The following is a 16,397-nucleotide window of genomic DNA, read 5'->3' as shown; positions in this document are numbered from 1 at the left end:
TATCAGAGCCTCCACCTTGATTACCATGGTGACTTTGTTAAACAGGAGACAAAGCCCCTCCCCTATGCTGAACAGAGACAAAGCACAGATATCTCAGGCAGCAGGCTAGCTGCCTGCCACATAAACAGAGGGGTGAGGTTGGAGATTAGAGCTCAAGGGACTTTAGCCACTAAGAGATGAGAGAAAAATCTACACAAATGAAGAGAAACCAAAAGAAGAATGTGGGTCTCTCCCAGACTCCTGGGAGGGCAGACACTGAGAAAACTGACTTCGGAATGCAAACAATGAAGAGCCCCCAGAATGACTGGTCTCAAACTACAAACCTAGACATCAAGACATTAATGGAGAGATTAAAAAGAATTGAGGAGACTCAAGAAGAAACTAGAAAAAAGCTGATATCTGAGATAACAGTAATAAAGAATACTGTGAATGAAATAAATAGCAAACTGATAAGCATGGAAAGCAGAATTACCCAAGCAGAAGAAAGAATCTCAGAGCTTGAGGACCAAAATATAGAATTAACCCAAACTCTCAAAAACACAGAAAACAAGCTCAAAAAGACAGAAAAAACCTTCAAGAGATGAGCAATGACTTCAAGAGACAATACCTAAGAGTAATTGGCATTCCTGAGGCAGAAAGAGAGACAGAGACCACACTGGAACAAACCTTCCATGAAATCATTCAAGAAATCTTCTCTTGTCTAATCAATGATGCAAAAACTCAAACTTAAGAGATTCAGAGAACCCCTGCAAGACAACAAATGAGAAAACCAACTCCTAGACACATAATAATTCGCCTAAACAAAGTAGGCATAAAAGAAAAAATCCTAAAGGCAGCAAGAGAAAAAGGCCCAATCACCTATCAGGAAAAATCAATTAGAATAGCAACAGATTTATCTACAGAAACCCTGCAGGCTAGGAAAGCTTGGAGCCCTATCTTCAAAGTCCTAAAAGATAAACAATTTCAGCCAAGAATAACCTACCCAGCCAGAATAAGCTTCATCAGCGAGGGAGAATTAAAATCTTTCCCAGATATACAATCCCTAAGAACTTACGCTACCACCAAACCACTCTACATGAAACACTCAAGAAAGTACAAAACACAGAAGAAAAGGGGGAAAAAAGAACAACATTCTTCACAAGAGTACAGGAAAAAGAATAAAATACACATGAACCAACCCCCAAAACAAAAGAAAGACAATAAACCAAATGGAAGAACAACTCTATAAGAACTCTAAGATAGGGACGAACTCTCACATTTCAATAATTAGCCTGAACGTGAATGGACTAAATGCACCACTGAAAAGACAGAGACTGACAAAATGGATAAAATATTACCAGGCAACAATATACTGCCTTTAAGAGACCCATCTCACTAGAAGGGACATGTACAGACTCAAAGTAAGAGGATGGGAAACAAATTTTCAGGCAAATGGAACACAAAAGAAAGGAGGAGTTGCAATCCTAATTTCAGACAAAATACCATTTAAGCTATCAAAAATTAAAAAAGATACAGAGGGTCACTACATATTGATAAAAGGTTCACTCCATCAACAAGAAATAACTATCCTAAACATATATGCACCTAACATAGGTGCACCAACTTTTATAAAGCAACTCCTAGGAAAACTAAAGAAGAATATTGACTCTAACACCATCATAACTGGGGACTTTAATACCCCACTCACAACCCTAGACAGATCATTGGGACAAAAAATCAGCAATGAGATCCGAAACCTCAATGTGACTCTGGACCAAATGGACTTAATTGATACCTACAGAACACTGCATTCAAAGACCAGAGAATACACATTCTACTCATCACTGCATGGAACGTATTCCAAGATCGACCACATAATTGGCCATAAATCAAGCATAAGCAAATGTAAAAGGATAAAAATTTGACCATGTACTTTCTCGGACCACAGTGGAATAAAAATAAACATTAACACCAACAAGGTCCTCCCCAAACCCACAAAGACATGGTCACTAAACAGCATGATGCTAAACAACTTCTAGGTCAATGATGAAATCAAAACAGAGATCAAAAGATACCTGGAAACACATGAAAATGAAGAAACATCTTACCAAAATCTCCAGGATGCCTTAAAAGCTGTAGTAAGAGGGGAATTTATATCCCTACAAACACACATGAAGAAAATGGAAGGAGCACAAATTAGCAGCCTAACAATCCACCTAAGGAAGCTGGAAAAGCAAGACCACAAAAACCCTAATTTCAGCAGAAGAATCCAGATCACCAAAATAAAAGCCCAAATCCAGGACATGGAAGACAAAAAGACAATACAAAAAAAATCAATGAAACAAAAAGCTGGTTCTTCAAAAGGATAAACAAGATCGATGGTCCCCTAGCTAGACTGACCAAGAAAAAGAAAGAAAAAACCCAAATAAGCACAATCAGAAACACAAAAAATGAAGTCACATCTGACCCTGAAAAAATATAAAAGATCATCAGAGACTACTATGTACACTTCTATGGAAACAAACTTGAAACCTCAAGGAAATGGAGGACTTTCTGTCATCACACAACCTACCTAGGTTGAAACAAGAAGAAATTGAGAGCCTAAATAGACGAATAACAATCAAGGAAATTGACTATGTAATAAGAAAACTACCTACAATAAAAAGCCCTGGACCAGCAGGGCTTCTACAAGACATTTTCCAGCAGAATTCTACAAGACATTTAAGGAGGAACTGATTCCAATCCTACTGAAGCTATTTCAGGTAATTGAGAAAGATGGAACCCTCCCCAAATCATTTTATGAAGCTAACATCACATTGATACCCAAGCCAGGTAAAAATACAACCAAAAAAGAGAACTACAGGCCAATATCTTTGATGAACATAGATGCTAAAACTCTCAACAAGATCCTAGCAAACTGGATTCCACAACACATCTCAGAAATCATCCATCATGAGCAAGTAGGCTTCATACCTGGGATGCAAGGCTGGTTCAACATTCATAAAACAATAAATGCAATAAAATATATCAACAGATGTCAAAACAAAAACCACATGATTATATCATTAGATGCAGAAAAAGCTTTTGATAAAATCCAGCACCCCTTCTTGATAAAAACCCTCGAACATCTAGGCATACAGGGAACATAACTCAGAGTAATAAAAACCATCTACGAGAAACCCACAGCCAGAATACTTCTAAACAGACAAAAACTGGAACCATCCCCCTGAAAACTGAAACAAGACAAGGATGCCCACTCTCACCCCTCCTGTTCAATATAGTATGGAAGTCCTGGCCAGAGCAATCAGAGAAGAGAAAGGCAGTCAGGGGTATCTAAATAGGAAAAGAGGAAGTCAAATTATCTCTCTTTGCAGATGGCATGATCGTGTACCTTGAAAACCCAAGAGAATCTGTCAAAAATCTCATTACACTGATAAAGGCCTTCGGCAAAGTCTCAGGATATAAAATAATTGTGCAAAAGACAATCACATTTCTTTACACCAATAATAAGCAAACAGAAACCCAAATAAGAGCACAATTCCATTCAAAATAGTCACACAAAAAAAGAAATACCTTGGCATCTTTCTAACCAGAGATATGAAAGAGCTTTACAATGAAAACTACAAAATTCTGCTCAAAGAAATCAAAGATGACACAAGCAAGCAGAAAAATATCCCATGCTCGTGGATTAGAAGAATCAACATTGTGAAGATGTCCCTCTTACCTAAGACAATCTACAGATTCAATGCAATATCTATTAAATTACCAGCAACATTCTTCTCAGACCTAGAAAAAAACAACACAGGAATTGATATGGAAACACAAACGTCCAAGAATAGCCAGAACAATCCTCAGCAAAAAAAACAAATCAGGTGGTATCACAATACCAGACTTCAAACTTTACTATAAAGCTACAATCATCAAAACAGCTTGGTATTGGTATAGGAACAGGCATATAGATCAATGGAATAGAATTGAGATTCCAGAAGCAAAACCTCAATTTCTCAACCAACTCATCCTCAACAAAGCCTCCACCACCTATCACTGGGGAAAGGAGAACCTATCAGTAAATGGTGCTGGGAAAACTGGCTGACCACATGCAGAAGATTGAAACAGGACCCCTATCTATCCCCATACACAAAAATTAACTCCAAATGGATCAGAGACCTAAATGTAAAACCTCAAACCATAAGAACCTTAGAAAATGAAGGACATACCCTCATGGAAATTGGAACTGGCATCCAATTCCTGAACAAAACTCGAAACCCACAGGCCATAAGGGATAAGATAGACAAGTGGGACCTAATTAAACTGACAAGCTTCTGCAAAGCCAAAGAAACCATCAAGAGAGCAGGGAGACAGCTGACAGACTGGAAAAAAATATTTGCCAATTCCAGGTCTGACAAAGGCTTAACATCTTGGATCTACAAGGAACTCAAACATGCTGAAAAGAAAAAACAAACAACCCCATTATAAATGGGCAAAAGATATGAACAGACACTTCACAAAGGAAGACATCTGAGCAGCCAACAGACACATGAAGAAATGCTCAACCTCACTAACCGTCTGGGAGATGCAAATCAAAACCACACTGAGATACCACCTAACTCCAGTCATATTGACAATTATCAATAACTCCTAAAATAATAGTTGTTGGAGAGGAGGTGGCAAAAAGGGAATACTCCTACACTGTTGGTGGGAGTGTAAACTAGTGCAACCTCTGTGGAAAGCAGTGTGGCGATTCCTAAAAGCTCTAAACATCAGCCTCCCATATGACCCTGCAATCCCCCTACTGGGAATATACCCTGAAGAACTCAAATCACTCTATAAAAAAGATACCTGCACACGAATGTTTATTGCAGCATTGTTCACAATAGCAAGAACTGGAAACCAACCACGCTGTACATCAAAAGAGGACTGGATTAAAAAATGTGGTACATATACACAATGGAATACTATGCAGCCATAAAAAAGAACAAAATCATGAATTTCGCAGCAACCTGGGTGGAGCTAGAGTCTATAATACTGAGTGACCTCTCACAGAAACAAAGATCTGAGTATCACATATTCTCACTCATATAGTGGACCTTGATCATCCAACGTACTACCATAAGAAAATGACTGACAGTGGTGGGAAACTATGGGGGGGGTTGCGACTAATGGTAGTAAACATCTGTCTGGGGATGGGGAGACACCTGTTTTCAACAAGGGGGTCTGAATGAAGCATATTTGTATACCTAACCCTTAACTGTACCCCACAATATCAAAATAAAAAATACTGATAAAAAAAGAATAAATACACAATTTGTTACAAATAAATACTGTGTGCATTGGATTCCCTCTCATATATAAAAATGGATAAAGGACATAGTAGTGGAAATTTATGGAAATTGTTTTCAAAGTGCCACATTTTTTTTATTTAAAAAAAATAGGATTGTCATGTGAGAGTAAGGATGAACAGGAGGTATAGTATGTTTAAAGTGACTATTGTTTAGAAGAATTGTCTTAAAGAGAATAAATGGTTTACATAATTATAGTTTGGTTTGGCAGTAGCATTAAGGGCTATTTCAGTTTCATGGTTTAAATACATATATATATATATATATATTTACATAACCAGTGTGCATGATTGTATTTTTTCCAGTTATGTGCAGCAGCAGAATATAGATCTGAAGAAGGAAAAAGGTTTGAGTTCTCAATGTAAGTAAATGAAGTAAAAGAAAGGAAAAGAAATGAATAGGTAAGGAGGTTAGTGACTATACTAAATCCTGCTGTGAGTTATGAATAAAGAAAAAAGTAGGAGGTTGAGGAACGGTGTAGCATCAACAGAGCATTTGTTCAAGTGGGCTTAGAGTGCTAGAGGCGGGCCTTTACAGAAATAAAATGAGTTGCAAAGAGAAGTGATGGTTGGAGAATGAGATATTTGAAACTGAGATTATGGAAGTGTTTCAGTTCATGGTAATGGTATTAACTAAGTGACTACTGAAGATGAAAGATGAAATCATTACATGAGAGGAGATAAAACTAGAACAAAATAAAAAATTACACTTTTCTGTATGTTGTAACCACTCATTTTAGGGCAGGAGATTCAGGCTTGGGTGAGGCGGGGCACCACAGAGGAACAGATGATGGAGATCAAAAGGAATCACACATAGTGAGCCTGACAACATGGGACTTAAATAACGGGAAAGCAGAATAACCCAGAATCAGTAATGAAGAACAAGGTCTTCTGCTCTACCTCTGCAAACTGTGGACCAAGAGCTTATTTCTTGAGAGACCTGCAAGAAAAATAACATCATAAGAAGGGAGGTTGATTTCACATAGTGGAAATATGAATATAAATTTCAGAGACATGAATTCTATTTTTTTCTTTTTTGGGTCATTCTTCCTTCCTTCTTTCCTCCCTCCCTTCTGTTCTTTTCTCCTTTTTTCTCCCCCCTTCCTTCTTTCTTTTCTTCCCATCCTCTCTCCTTTTTTCCTTCCTCCCTTCTTTTCTTCCTCTCTCCCTTTGCTCCTTTGTTCCTTTCTTTTTCCCTCCTATCTTCCTTCCCCTCTCTCTCTCTCTTCCTTCCTCCCTCTCTTACTTCCTTTCTATTTCATTTTCTTAATCTTCTTTTTTCCTTCCCTTCTTCTTTCTTTTCTCCTTTCTTCCTCCCTCCCTCTATCCATCTCTCCCTTCATTCCTCTTTTCTTTCCTCCCTCTCTCCCTCCCTTCCTTTCTTCTTCTTTCCTTTTTTCTTTCTCAGTCATTTACTATGTTCCATAGGACACACAGAGAGTTTTCAAGTGATAAAGTGTTTCTTTCTGTTTTAACTTGATATGTTCGTTTACAATAGAAGATTAGCCATGTTTTAAATTTCAGACTCATAATTTTTACCAACTATGTCATTTGAGTGTTGGGAATTTTCCTATTATTTTATTCAAGCTGCCTATATTTCAGCTCCTCATCTGTTACCTATGTTGCTAGCATGTTTCTATTTTTCACTTGAATGTTTTATAATTATATTTAATGTATGATATTGGTAAAGTCATCAATGGGAGCTTATTTGCACTCATTCAAATGCATACAAATTTGGTTGTTTATTTCACTGATTTTCTCACAGATTTTCTTCTGGTATGCCTGTTGCAAATCAATATGAATACCAATAAATCTTACTCCATGTTTGTGGCTATTAATTTACAAAACAGTCATTTGTAATTTGGGAAATCTGTGAGGCGTAAGAGAAAGAGGAGTCAAAGATTAGAGTTGATTTTCTATGTTCTTAATAAATGCCTCAACATCATTGCTCAGTAACTTCTTTAGACTGTGATATTTATTCATAATCACATAATTTTCAGAATATTTATTCTGTTTGATCAATCTGACTGTCCATTCTTATATCAGTACTACAGTGTTCATGTGTTGTGTCATACATGAAAATTTATGGGCATGGAAAATAATTTCAGACATCGTGTTAATAAAAAGACTTCAAAATGCTAGTCATGTTTATATTTTTTTCTGTAAAAAATACTAAACTTTATATAGATATCTGAAAGATACACATCAAAGAGTTAACAGTGATCATCATTGGACGTTAGAATTAGAGATGTGTTTTAATTTTTGCTAAATAATATTTTCTCATTCTCCTGCAGAACACATATAATGAGATATTATAAGATAAGAAAATATAGTTATCTGTCAGAATACTGCAAACAGGTGGCATATAGTAACAACCACTTGAGATGACTTGAGGTGGGGAGGGGTGGAAAAGAGAGGGAGACAGAGAAAGAGAGAGAGAAGAGAGACAGACAGAGAGAGAGAGAGAAAAGAGAGAGAAATTATCCTTTCTCCAATTTCTCTGTGCCCCAGGCAACTCTTCTTTTTCAGTTTATGAAATCTGACATGTTTCACCTCGAAAATGTCATTTTCTTAGGCATTTTCCAGTGCTTCCTGTCACTTCTAAACATGTTTTATGTAGCTAAATCCTATTCATTTTTCAGATTTCAACTTAAATGTTGTAACTTAATAGAATCTTTCAGTCCCAAACTCCACTCCACCTTTCATAACTTCTTGTTACATCTGGGCAAAAGCATCATTACTTGACAAATGGCAATTCTTTCTAAGTGACTGTCAATTCTATTGGTCAAGGGACTCCATTTGTCTAAACCTTTGGACACTTAATGTGAACACAGAGGAACATCACAGACCATTAAAATGTGGCATGTTGAATGAATGAATGAAAAAGAGGGAAACTGTAGAGACAGAGTGTATGCTCCTTCTGTCTGAATAGGTACATAAACTTATCCAAGCCACTTAACTGCTCTTGATCTCAATTTCTTCATTTGAAAGAAAATAACAGAGAAAACAATCTATCCCATTAATTTTTTTTAGGGCTAAAGATTAAAGACATAATACATGGAAGACACTTAAATACTCTATATACAATAAACAAGCATCAATTGTCTTACTAAAAATACTCACCACTACTACAATGGGCACTACAGAAAATTGAGAGGATGTTCCTGAAAGAATAAACAAACAAGTGCTGTGGGCATGTGGCAGTGTATAAAAGATCACATTAAATTGTGAACAACTCAGTTGGCAAAGTGGTTTGACCTCCTGCCACAGGGTTTAGCAGTCTGGGAGTGAAAGTAAATACATTTTATGGCCGGCTCGGTGGCTCAGCCTGTAATCCCGTGTTTTGGGAGGCCAAGGTGAGTGAATTGCCTGAGCCCATGGGTTCAAGACCCACCTGGGCAACTTGGCGAGACCTCATGTCTACAATAAAAATCAAAAAAATTAGCCTGGTGTAGTAGTGTGCGCCTGTAGTTCCAGCTACTTGGAAGGCTGAGGCAGAAGGATCACCGGAGCCCAGCAGGTCAAGGCTGCAGTGACCGGCAGCAGCCACTGCACTCCAGTCTGAGTGACTGAGTGAGACTACAACTCAAAAAAAAAAAAAAAAATTAAATCGGAGTTGATCCAGGGTAGGGAGTTAGCACAGCACAAGTGATAGCAGCTTAGGAAGCTTAGGAGCTTGGGAGTCTTGGGTAGAATTACAGTATAGTTTATATTGTGAGAAAAGTGAAGGCATCAAACAAAGACTTGAGGCATACCAAAAAAACAAAAAAAAGAGAGAGAGGCTGAGATAAAGAATGTGATGCCTTCTAACTGCATTCAATGAATTATAAGCCAGACCATTATATAGGTTACCATTATGATTTTATTTGAAATCCAACATCCCTTCTTGATAAAAACCCTTGAACATCTAGGCATATGGGGAACATACATCAAAATAGTAAAAGTCACCTACGAGAAACCCACAGTCAGCATACTCCTAAATGGACAAAAATTGGAACCATTTCCCCTGAAACCTGGAACAAGACAAGGATGCCCACTCTCACCCCTCCTGTTCAACATAGTATTGGAAGTCCTGGCTCAAGCAATCAGAAGAGGAGGAGGCAATCAGGGGTATCCAAATAGGAAAAGAGGAAGTCAAGTTATCTCTCTTTGCAGATGATATGATCGTGTACCTTGAAAACCCAAGAGAATCTGTCAAAAAACTCCTTACACTGATAAAGGCCTTTGGCAAAGTCTCAGGATACAAAATAAATGTACAAAAGACAATCACATTTCTCTACACCAATAATAAACAGAAACCCAAACAAAAAACTCAATTCCATTCACAATAGCCACAAAAAAAAAAAAATGAAATACCTTGGCATCTTCCTAACCAGAGACATGAAAGACCTTTACAATGAAAATTACAAAACACTGCTCAAAGAAATCAAAGATGACACAAATAAGTGGAAAAATATCCCATGCTCATGGATTGGAAGAATCAACATTGTGAAGATGTCCATCTTACCTAAGGCAATCTACAAATTCCATGCAGTACCCATCAAATTACCAGCAGCATTCTTCTCAGACCTAGAAAAGACAACACAGGAATTCATATGGAAACACAAACGTCCAAGAATAGCCAGAACAATCCTCAGCAAAAAAACAAACAAACAGGTGGTATCACATTACCAGACTTCAAACTTTACTATAAAGCTACAATCATCAAAACAGCTTGGTATTGGTATAGGAACAGGCATATAGATCAATGGAATGGAATTGAGATTCCAGAAGCAAAACCTCAATTTCTCAACTAACTCATCTTTGACAAGGCCTCCACCACCTATCACTGGGGAGAGGAGAACCTATTCAGTAAATGGTGCTGGGAAAACTGGCTGACCACATGCAGAAGATTGAAACAGGATCCCTATCTATCCCCATGCACAAAGGTTAACTCCAAATGGATCAGAGACCAAAATGCAAAATCTGAAACCATAAGAACCTTAGAAAATGAAAGAAATACCCTCATGGAAATTGGAACTGGCATCCAATTCCTGAACAAAACCCGAAACCCACAGGTCATAAGAGGAAGATAGACAAGCGGGACCTTATTAAACTGACAAGCTTCTGCAAGGCCAAAGAAGCCATCAAGAGAGCAGGGAGACAGCCTACAGACTGGGAAAAAAATATTTGCCAACACCAGGTCTGACAAAGGCTTAACATCCTGGATCTACAAGGAACTAAAACATGCTGAAAAGAAAAAAACAAACAACCCCATTATAAAATGGGCAAAAGATATGAACGGACACTTCACAAAAGAGGACATCCGAGCAACCAACAAACATATGAAGAAATGTTCAACCACACTAATCATCAGGGAGATGCAAATCAAAACCACACTGAGATACCACCTAACTGCAGTCAGAATGGCAATTATCAACAACTCAAAAAATAACAGCTGCTGGAGAGGGTGTGGCAAAAAGGGAACACTTCTATACTGTTGGTGGGAGTGTCAACTAGTGCAACTTCTGTGGAAAGCAGTGTGGCGATTCCTAAAAGCTCTAAATATCAACCTCCCATATGACCCCGCAATCCCCCTACTGAGAATATATCCTGAAGAACTCAAATCACTCTATCAAAAAGATACTTGCACATGTATGTTTATTGCAGCGTTGTTCACAGTAGCAAGAACCTGGAAACAACCATGCTGCCCATCAAAAGAGGACTGGATTAAAAAAATGTGGTACATATACACGATGGAATACTACACAGCCATAAAAAAGAACAAAATCATGAATTTCACAGCAACCTGGATAGAACTAGAGTCTATAATACTGAGTGACCTCTTACAGAAACAAAGATCCGAGTATCACATGTTCTCACTCATATAATGGACCTTGAACATCCAATGTAATACTATAAGAAAATGACTGACGGTACTGGGAAACTATGGGGGGTGGTGGTGGGATTAACAGTAGTAAATATCTGTCTGGGGAAGGGGAAACACCTCTTATCAACAGGGTGCCTGAATGAAACATAATTGTACACCTAACCCTTAACTGTACCCCACAAAACCATAATAAAAAATATTGATAAAAAAAAGATTTTATTTGAGAAAAAAAGTGCAGGAGGATAGAAAAAAAAAGGAGAAAAACAAAAGAAAATTATGTTTTTGATAGAATTATTGTTGCTATTTTCACACCTCAATCCTTCAAAGGTACTTTTTATGAAATACCATTTTCATAAAGGCATCTCAGATAACTAATGACATTTGTCACCATGTTTCCTCGCTCTACCTCAATTCCTAATTTTAATAAATGAATACAAAAAATGTTTCAAAACACAAGTTTAGAATGTAACCATTATGTAGATTCTGCTTAAAATAAATGGAGCAAATTAAATTAGATACAAGATATTTCAAGTTTTATTTTTAATCTTCAATGATAACTTTTCAATTATTTCATTTTTTTAGATAATATTTGACAAACACACATTTTTTTACATAAACAAAATGACCTTTTAACTGAAAAGTAAATCATGGCAATGAGATTTCTTTTTACAATTATTTTTATATGATGTCATGCACCAATTAAAGCTGTTTAATTGCTTCTCCAAGCTGGAACTTTAGCAGTTGAGATGTATTCATCAAATATTTTATTTTTGTGTGATTTCTATGATAACTTTTGTTGCGTCAATCATTGTAAGCATTCCACAATAATTTTAACTTTTGAGAGATTAACAGACATAATCTATACTCAAGCAATTTACTTCCTAATATTTTGAATCTATATGATATTTTTATGGTGATACAATACATGTGGGCTTATTTTTAACTGCAGTTAAATAAGTTAAGTATAGTTAGCTGAAATTCAACTTTCAAAAAAATTGTTTCTAGTTCAAATGAAGCAAATAGGCTACTGACATGATATGTTTATGACATTTGTTTTTGATGTCTAGAAAGTTTGACCTCTTTTTGAATGCTATTAGACACAATAATGCTTAAACAAATATACATTTATCCAAATCATAGCTATTACATCCTATAAAATGAGATTTATATTTTTTCCTTGGTAATGATAATATGAAATCGAAACAGCTTTAATTACTAAGCTTTTGACAAAGACAGGAATAGTATCCAGTCAAGTTAATTGAGCCTTAAATGCTAAGGAGAGGGAAGGTCTAAATAACCTTCAGTTTTTCATGTTCTCTCTAAATGACACCGTCTTTCAAGTGTAAAAGCATTTTAAAGTTATCCTTCAGTGGAATCTTTTTTTAATTGCAAAATAACAAACATAATCATGGAATTATAAAACATCAGTAGTATAAGGGACCTTAGAGATGATCTAATTCACCTCTGTGTATTAACAGAAAAGAAACAAACAGATATAAGAAAATTGAATGGTTTATAACTATTAGATTTCTCTCTTACCCTATTATTTTAAAATTTTTATACATTTCTATTTTTTCTTGCTCTTTTCTTTCCTCTGCACTATCTTTGACCCTTCAGTCCTTTGTTCTTTATTTTTGCAAATATTTTGAAACACCTTATTTTGGGGGGGTAGTTGGGATAAGCACACTAAAAAAGTCAATGCAAAATACTTCTGCAAATTATTTGGAAATATTTGTCAAAATTAGAAATGCAGGTCAGCAATTTGTGCCTCATCAATATCATTAATAATGGTGTATTTTATTTATTTATTTTTTTGAGTTGGAGTCTCACTCTGTCACCCAGACTGGAGTGCAATGGCTGCTCTCGGCCACCAAGCCTCGACCTGCTGGGCTCCAGTGATCCTTCTGCCTTAGCCTTCCAAGTAGCTGGAACTACAGGTGCACACTACCATGCTCGGCTAATTTTTGATTTATTGTAGAGATGAGGTCTCGTTGAGTTGCCCATGTGGGTCTCGAACCCGTGGGCTCAGGCAATCCACTCACCTCAGTCTCCCAAAGTGCTGGGATTACAGGCTAAGCAACTGAGCCCGGCTAATAATGGTGTATTTTACAAATATAATCACATAAATTTGTACACAACAATAATTATTTGTTTGTTGTTGCTTTATAAATGAATGTTGTGATGCAGTACAAATGACCAGAGATTCCTTAACACGCCTCCTGTTGAGAACTAAGAACGTTTCCACCTCTTCTTGAATCTGTCCTGGCCTGTATTTCTTTGACCAATCGATGATGGTGGAAGAGGTGCTGTGCAGTCTGGAGTGTGGTCTTTGAAAGAACTGGAAGCATTCATCTTGGTATCATGAACTTTGAGTTGTTTGTAAGAAGCTCAGTTATCAAATTTGAGGTACTATATAAGGAAGCATTGAGATCACTTGGAGAAAGGCCAGCAGAGCTCAGCCCTTTAGCTGTCTCCAGCAGGACGCCAGACCTGTGAGTGTATTCAATCCAGTCTGTCCTGACCATCACTTAAACACTACTAAGTGAACCTAGTTGATATAATATGGAGCTGAAAATTCACCTAGCTGAGTCCTCATTTCCTTATCCATAAATACGTACAGATGAGAACGTGGTAGTTTTTTTAACCAGCAAATTTAGCTGTTTTAACCAGCCACACATAACTGGAAAAACAGGATACATTATGCTTACAATGAAAGAATAGGCAGCTATAAATAGAATGAATCTGCTCTTATTACTCAGTATGGGATATTCTCTAAGATGAATTAGGTGTCAAAGTGAGTTACAAAATATCATCTATATTATGAGATAAATTGAGTGTAAAAGTGAGCTACAAAATATTACCTATGTTATGTTCCTGCTTAAAACATTATCCATTCTTTAGTTACACATTGCAACCATGTTATTAAAGGGGTGTGATATCTGAAACAATGCCACTAAAATTGGCAACGAGCTCAACTTTAGTAGAAAAAAAAAGAATCTTAGTGTCTACATGGAAAAAGGACATATATACTACAGAACTTGAAGCACTGAATCTTTTGCTATGTTTGTATTATCTTTACATCATAAATAAATGGGAAGAAAATTTTAAAAATTAGATTAGTATGGTCCTGATTTTCCTTAATCTTACACTGCTTAGCGACTGCAATTATATAAATGCATGAATTTTACCATGTGTCCTTGTCTTTGGGGTATCTTTTAGAATAGTAGAATGATCAATGAGTTAATATTGAGTGACTTAGCAAAATATTTCATAAGATTCAGCTGAAATATGAGGCTAAATTTCTTGCTGAGCATGTCTGGCCTTAAAAGAAATGTACAAATAAATGCAGAACATCAGGTTTGCATTTCTAATCTTCCTCCATACCCCATACAGCATGTATAATGAAAGATGATTACACAGTAACTGGTAACACAGCTGGGAGGTGTTCTCTGAATAAGATTTTGTTCTCTTTTCATTTCAAAACAGCTTTTATTTCCATGACATCTTGCATAGAGCAGATGGTCTCAAAAGTTAAATTTGACCATGAATACTACATTAGCTGTCATGCAACTAGTAAAGGAAGATTATAAACAAGAAAAGCTTCCTTTTAAAATGTTTCATTCATTTTGCTTTTATATCATATGTGTATGTTTTCATTTGGTGAAGAAAGTATTTAGCAAATATGGTTTATTTCTGTTTTATGACTCAATATTGCTTCATTTTATTTCTGACCATTCAAATTAAAACAAGTAAGCATCTCAAGAGCCATTAATATGCAATAGGGTATTACAATCATATCAACAGGATAGAAAATAAAAGAAAAGGTTTTCTTATTGTTTTTCAACTAGAAGATCAGTACAAGCAGATGCTCTATTCTTAAGTTGCCAAGAAAATTAGCACTTTTGTAAGAGATACACACAGAGTTGAAATATCCTCTAGTCATTGAAAAAATAGATCTTAGCATGGCAATGAGTAGTGAGACACCAAATACTTTTAAATGGGACCTCCACCTAAGACTATCCAATGCTCATCATGGTTTTTTGGGGGGTTTTTTTTTGCGTTATAGTTTATAGAACTTATGCCAGCCAACTCTTCAGCAATGAGAGATAATATTCTGGTTTTCACTGATGGATCTTATTTTATGGGGATGAGAAAAGTATACAGGAAGAAAATGAGCCTCATAGGGACAATGTAGGGAACAAGTGAGAAAGATTTAGAAAATTTAAAAATAAATAGAGACAATTCCAAAAAATTTACATATTGGCTCTAATAATCCAAACTCTGATGTTGCATAGACAATTAGGATACAATCAGGTTCTTATGTCCACGGCCCAGAAAAAAAAAAAAAAAAAAGACTTAGCAGCTGTTACAGTGGAGAGAGTTTAATACTACAAAGCAGATGAGCAAGAAGGACAGGAGATATTTCTCAAATCCATCTCTCCAAGAATTTAGAAGTTCTTAAAGGTGGCAGGCCAGGGGTTTAGGGAATTGGGACTGCTGATAGCGGATGAAATCACAGACATGTCAAGATTGTCTTTATGCATCAAGTCAGCCTCTGAATGGGGTTCACAGGTCACTGGTCCACTTGGCATCACGTGGTCTACCAGAATGCAGAGTCTGAAGAAAATCTCAAACACAGTTGGGAAGTTACAAGCCTTGTGAACAATGGATGCAGGAGGGAGAATCCCTAGTGATCAAAGCCAATATGATCTTCAGCTGATTTAAACTTCTGGATACATCAAAGAGATCTGATGGCTCATTATCTAAGGAAAAATATGTTTATTAACCACTGGGGCAGCTTCTTTCCTGCCCAGGGGACAAGACAGGCAAGAAAAAGACCCTAGGGAGTAGCATTTTGTAAATGTATAGATTTCAGTATGTGTCACAAGATTTGTTTTTGGTTTTTGTTTTTTTCTGAATTGGAGTCTCACTCTGTCACCCAGACTGGAGTGCAGTGGCCGCTCCCGGCCACTGCAGCCTCGACCTGCTGGGCTCCGGTGATCCTTCTGCCTCAGCCTTCCGAGTAGCTGGAACTACAGGCACGCGCTACCACGCCCTGCTAATTTATTTATTTATTTTTTATTGTAGTCATGAGGTCTCACCAAGTTCACCAGGCGTGTCTCGAACCCGCGGGCTTAGGCAATCCACTCACCTCAGCCTTCCAAAGCGTGGGATTACAGGCTGAGCCACCGAGCCCGGCACAAAATTTGT

The sequence above is a fragment of the Carlito syrichta genome, unplaced genomic scaffold, assembly GCF_000164805.1.
Source record: "Carlito syrichta isolate Samal-C Ts95f unplaced genomic scaffold, Tarsius_syrichta-2.0.1 Scaffold303982, whole genome shotgun sequence".
NCBI lineage: Eukaryota > Metazoa > Chordata > Mammalia > Primates > Tarsiidae > Carlito > Carlito syrichta.
The sequence above is the reverse complement of the archived record's forward strand: the minus strand, read 5'-3'. Positions refer to the sequence as shown.